The 6,261-nt window shown below is 47.8% G+C and overlaps 1 long non-coding RNA gene across 3 annotated transcripts in view; it reads left to right on the top strand.

The window, feature by feature from the left end:
* LOC111531554 overlaps positions 1-6,023 on the top strand; it is a 9,893-nt gene extending 3,870 nt beyond the window's left edge. The window contains exons 1-4 of one of the 3 annotated variants that reach the window (XR_002728313.2): positions 1,252-1,301; positions 3,140-3,364; positions 4,622-4,804; positions 5,164-6,023. This is a non-coding gene — a long non-coding RNA (uncharacterized LOC111531554). Of the gene's footprint in view, positions 1-1,251; positions 1,302-3,139; positions 3,365-4,621; positions 4,805-5,163 lie in introns of those variants that run through there. The other 2 variants (XR_004228495.1, XR_002728310.3) reach the window with 2 other exon arrangements.
* Positions 6,024-6,261: the final 238 nt, after the last annotated feature.

Genomic DNA, 6,261 nt, shown 5'->3' with positions numbered 1-6,261 from the left:
GGCCGCGGTGGCTCACACCTGTATTCAGGCGGGCCGCGGTGGCTCACACCTGTATTCAGGCGGGCCGCGGTGGCTCACACCTGTATTCAGGCGGGCCGCGATGGCTCACACCTGTAATCCCAGCACTTTGGGATCATCCACCCCACCCAGGGTGGGTGAATCACTTGAGGTCAGGAAATCAGCCTGGCCAACATAGTGAAGCCCTGTCTCTACTATAAATAGAAAAATTAGCCAGGCCTGCTGGTGGACGCCTGTAATCCCGGCTACTTGGGAAGCTGAGGCATGAGAATCGCTTGAACCTGGGAGGCAGAGGTTGCAGTGAGCCCGGATGGCACCACTGCACTCCAGCCTGGGCAACAGAGTGAGACTTTATCTCAAAAAACAAAAAATCAATATATATGTATTTTTGAGACAGAGTCTTGCTCTGTTGCCCAGGCTGGAGGGCAGTGGCATGATCACTGCTCACTGTGGCCTCAACCTTCCCAGGCTCAGGCGATCCTCCCATCCCAGCCTTCCAAGCACCTGGGATTACAGGTGTATGCCACGAGGCCCAGCTAATTTTTTGTATTTTTTGTGGAGGGGGGGTTTCACCCTGTTGCCCAGGCTGGTCTCGAACTCCTAAGCTCAAGCTATCCACCCACCTCAGCCTCCCAAAGTGCTGGGATTACAGGCGTGAGCCACAACGCACAGCCTAACAATTCAACATTAATATAACCCATACAATTACTTAATAAGATTCAAAGATTTCTAGTGAGATCTGCAGTCTGTATGCATTTTCCACAGTTGACTCATCATCTCTCTCTCTGCTGTCTGCTGGTTCTCTGATAGTTTGGGTCAAGAGTTTCAGCTCGTATTCAGTTTGAGGATTAAGTTTACGAAAGCAGATGGCTTTCAGCTACTAGAAGAGAGAAGGTGCTATTCTACCTTTCGATGATGGAAAGACTCCACAGCTCAATCTCCAAAATTACTTAAATGGATTCATTTAGCTACCATCTGGAGTATCCATCCATAATAACCGCGGTGAGTGACGGTGCCCAGGAGAGGGAACATTTGGGGGACGGTGGAGGTGTTCTGAGCCATGTGGTGGGGATGACTGTACAGCTCTGTGGCTCTGCTGAAAGCCATTGAACTTATACACACAGGGGTGTTTGTTTTGTTTTGTTTTGTTTTTCTTTTGAGACAGGATCTCACTCTGTCACCCAGGCTGGAGTGCAATGATACGATCACAGCTTGCTGCAGCCTCAACCTACTGGGCTCAAGCGATTCTCCCACCTCAGCTTCCCCAGTAGCTGGAACTACAGGTGTGCACCACTATGCCCAGCTAGTTTTTGTAGTTTTTGGTAGAGACGGGGTCTCACTCTGTTGGCCAGGCTGGTCTTGAACTCCTGGGCTCAAGCCATTTGCCCACCTCAGCCTCCCTACGTGCTGGGATTACAGCCATGTGCCACCTCGCCTGGCCCAGGGGTGAATTTCATGGTATATAAATTTTAGCTCTCAGTCAAGGTCAGTGTTTTGGTTTTTATTTTTTGTTTTGTTACATTTAAAACAATAGAAAGCAATCATGCGTTCAGTCTGATAGCCCGGGTTCTCCAGCAGCCAGTGTGTGGTCTCACCTTCCTTCTTCCCATATTTGTAAATTCCTCCTTCAACAGCGAGAATCAGGCTTCCACCCATTTCCACAGTGTGTTTCCTTGCTCAGTCCTGGAATGCACAACAGGGAGCTTCAGTGTTGCTAACTGTACGCTGTGAAAACACACTCACCCTCCGCAGTTCAGTACTGGGAATGCACCCGCCTCCTGTAGTTCAGTACCGGGGACTCACCCTCCGCACTGCAGTACTGGGAACGCACCCGCCTCCTGTAGTTCAGTACTGGGGACTCGCCCTCTGCAGTTCGTACTGGGGGTTCTCCGTGTCTTTCACCTGACACAGTCACAATCACGTGACTAAGGCTGACCTGACTTACTACAATGACTTCAAGGCGCCTCCCATCCCCTGCCCTGTGTGGGCATGATTCATTTGAAATGCAGATATATTTGTTGAATTAAGTTTTTATTCCATTTTGGTTTTCTCGCCCATCCTTGTTATCTCGGCTCACTGCAACCTCTGCCTCCCAGGTTCAAGCGATTCTCCTGCCTCAGCTTCCCGAGTAGCTGGGATTAGAGGCATGTGCCACCACCCCTGGCTGATTTTTGTATTTTTGGTAGAGACAGGATTTCTCCATGTTGGCCAGGCTGGTCTCAAACTCCTGACCTCATATGACCTGCCCCCCCTGGCATCCCAAAGTGCTGGGGTTACAGGCGTGAGCCACCGTGCCCAGCCCTTGTTGACTTTTGAACATGTGAAACACTCTGCTTCTGAAAGTCAAAAGCCATCTAAGGAGGTCACTCCCTGGAGAAGACCACACTGCACCGGCCTCCGCCTCCCTCCTCCACCCAACCTTGCTTTCTGGTTCATCTCTCCTGAGTTTCTTTTTGCTTGAATGTATATGTTCTTACTTCCCCTTCATTCTTACACAAAAGCGCATTTGATGTTTGCATTTTGTGTTCCCCTAAACGTATTTCCTGGCAACCCCCCGTGTCAGCTCAGGAGACCTCCCTCATGCTTTTATACCGCGGCGTCGCTCTGCACTGGGCAGTTAGACCACTCACACCCTGCCCGTGCTCTGTGGAGACACTCGGACCACGCCCGAGTCATGACTAACATTTTGTCATTTTAAACAATGCCCCCACAAACAAACTCGCGCGGACGCGTTAGGATGCTTTTGGAGCAGCCCCTTTGGGATAAATTTCTAGAAGTGGGATCTCAGGCTCGGAAGGTAGAGTCGTAGGTAATTTTGTTACGCGCTGCCACCTTCCCTTGGAAAAGCGTTGTGCGTTATATGGGAATTCTTGTTTTCCCACAGCATTCCCAACAGAATGTGTCGTCATACTTTTTAATTTGTGTCTATCTGACAGGTGAAAAATGAGACCGCAGTGTAATTTAATTTGCATTCTCTAATTCGGAGTGAAGTTGGCATATTTCCATGTGTTTCATATGTTCAAGGACCATTTTAAAGTGTTTAATACGTTTTTGTGTGATTTTTTCTGCTCGTATTGTAACCATTTTTCTTTTCTTTTTTTTCTTTTTTTCTTTTTTTCAGTTGAGAGCAGAATTTTAATAGGCAAAAGAAAGAGAAGCCCTCACTGCTGCAGAGAGGAATCCTGGAGAAATGGGTTGCCCTCAGTTGTCTTTTTCTTTTTTTGAGATAGTCTCTCACTGTCAACCAGGCTGGAGTTCAGTGGCGCATTCGTACCTCACTGCGGCCTCAACCTCCCAGGCTCAATCAATCCTCCCACCTCAGCCTCCCGAGGAGCTGGGACTGTAGGTATTTAACTATTTTTCTGTTGAGATTTGGTCTTCCCCACCCCCCACCACAGATTTTTTAAATTAGAGGGCACTTTTCCAAACAAATTATTCTTAAGGTCCTGCTATCTCTGAATATTATTTTTATAGAACAAGCATAACTATAATTGGATCAATCTAACCTTTCAAATCCTCAACTTAGTCCTCTGTTAATGAGAGGATTAAATCCATGAGTTAAATGATCTCTAAGAATCAGTGTGTCTCCAACTTCAGTGAACAAACAGCAGATCACCCAGGGATCACGGTGGGACGCAGACTCTGATTCCACAGTTGTGGACTTGGTGGCGGTGGGTGCTGGCTCAGTCCATCTGGGCTGCTGTGCAGAGTGCCACAGACAGAGCGGCTTGTGAACAACAGACGCTCTCACCCTCTGGAGACTGAAAGTCCAAGATCAAGGTGGCAGAAAATGCCGTGTCTGAAGAGGCACCGTTTCATTGTTCACAGCGTCTTCTCGCTGTGTCCTCATGTGGCAGAAAGGCTGAGGGAGCTCTCCAGGGGCCTCCTTCATGAGGGCACTCATGCCATCATGGGACTCCGCTCTCACGACCTCATCACCTCCCAAAGACCATCACTTTGGGGGTTAGGATTTAACATACGCACTTTAGGGGGACACACACAGTCAGTCCACAGCAGCTGCATCCAATATGTTGCATTCCTAATTAGCTCACAGGCAATGCTGATGATACTGGTCCAGGAACCATACTTCGAGTAGCAACAAACCAAATAGCCACAGAGAGGAATTGATAGATGTAGCATTAAGGAAGAAAGATTCCTTCCAGTGCCAAGGAAACTCATGACAGTACCTACAATACAGTGTCATCCTGGAGGGACCAAGAGACCCTGGATAGTTGGCCCAGGACAGAGTGCTGCTGGGGGTTTGGAGGGTGGCAGTTAAAAGCCAAGATCTGTTTACCGGCTAAAATATATATTCTTTATTAAGAATACATTTATTATATATATATAATTTATTCTCTATTATGTAGGAGCCTGTGCCTGGAATGTGTAACCTCTGTGCTGCGGAAAGCCTAGAGGTCAGATAGGTGAGGGAGGCCACGGGCTTCTAAGTCCTTCTTCCCCTCCGAATCTTAGTAACGGAGTGACAGAAGGAAAGTTACTCATGAGTCCTTGCGTGTGAGATGAATTTGTGGACCTGTCTGCTTGGTCAATAATTAATGGATTGCATTTAACAGAAGGTCCTTTCTCTCCCCTCCACTTACAGCTGGCAGAGCCTTTATTATTATTATCATCCGTGGACCGATGCGAGATGAATGTGCAAGGCTGTAATGAGGGTGAACTCCTGGGTTAGCACACGCTTAACTGAAGCAAGGTCATGGGCTTGCTCTGTAAAGTCAAGGCCACTTTTCCCGTATGGCAGTAAACTGTCTCCAGACATGGGTGACCTGTGAGTATATGGAAGGTCATTGCTCATATATTCATATTTAAAATATAGAAATATTTGCACTCTTGATTTTTATCATAAATTGATAATTTGCTTACCTTTGATCTATCTCATCAAAAGAAATACCATTCTTACCATTAATTGTCACAAAATATGTACAGGATGAAAAGAATGAATGTTCTTTTCATCCTCTACATGCCCGGATAATTTTTGTATTTTTAGTAGAGACAGGGTTTCACCAGGTTGGCCAGACTGGTCTCAAACTCCTGACCTCAGACGATCTGTCTGCCTTGGCCTCCCATAGTGCTGGGATTACAGGAGTGAGCCACTGCGCCTGGCCAATTATCTCCATTTTTTCACAGGAGAGAACAGAATTGGAGCAACGCACCAGATGCACACAACCAGCAAACGTAGAGCTGGAATCCAAAGTCGATGCATGTGAACGTCCCAGCTCAGAGAGAGGTGGTGAGCAGGAGAGGACTGGGTGCAAATGGTTCCCACACACACCTTCGTCTTCATCATTTAGTTCTCCAGGGTGTCACACTGACAACGCCACTTGACCTCCTCAGCAATTCTGTGGCATTTGTGCACCAGGAACTTTATCCCCATTTTGCCAGCAAGGAAACTCAGGCTTGGAGCGGGTAAATCCTTACTGAACAGAGCTCCAGGCCTCAGACTTTTGCTGGCATTGTCCTCCTTCGCAGTTTACTTTAGGGCCTGTCATTTACTGGGGTAAAACACAAAAATTCCTTGTCCCCGAAAGACTGCAATTAAAGTGCCATTAGCACAGTAATGTACCAACCAATCGTTCCTCGGGCACAAGGGGGCATGTCTACCGCTATTCAGTCTCAGTGGGTAAACTGGAGAGTCCTCCCACAGCGAGCAGATTGCGAGGGGGGTGTGTATGTGGGAGGACTCACGGGTTGGGGAGGCAGCAGTGGCGTTCTGTCCGAGCCTGTGTGTGTTGCTATAAAAGAATACTTGAGGCTGGGTAACTTATGAAGAAAAGAGGTTTATTTGGCTCAAGGTTCTGCAGGCTGTACAAGAAGTATGACGCCAGCATTTGCTTCCGGTGAGTCCCTCAGGGGGTGTCCACTCGTGGCAGAAGGGGAAGGGGAGCTGGCATCAGATGGCAAGAGAGGAAGGAAGAGAGGAGTGTTGGAGGTGCCAGGCTCATTTCAACATCAGCTCTGGCAAAAACTAACAAGCAAGAACTCACTCCTTCCCAAGGGGACAAGAGGATGGCACCAAGAGGCACATGACCCCAGGACTCGAGACAGGCTCCACCACCACCACCGGGAGTCAGATTTCAACATGAGATTTGGAGGGACCAGGTATCCAATCGATCCATCCATTCCAAGCATCCGTTTGACACCGAGAATGCACTATTTCAGAACCTGTATCCATTCAACAAAAGTATTTTCAATTATGATCATGTAATAGGAATAATCGTCATTTTC

The sequence above is a fragment of the Piliocolobus tephrosceles genome, chromosome 15 (assembly GCF_002776525.5).
Source record: "Piliocolobus tephrosceles isolate RC106 chromosome 15, ASM277652v3, whole genome shotgun sequence".
Taxonomy (NCBI): Eukaryota; Metazoa; Chordata; class Mammalia; order Primates; family Cercopithecidae; genus Piliocolobus; species Piliocolobus tephrosceles.
Note: the sequence above shows the minus strand (reverse complement) of the source record. Positions and strands in the feature narration are given on the sequence as shown.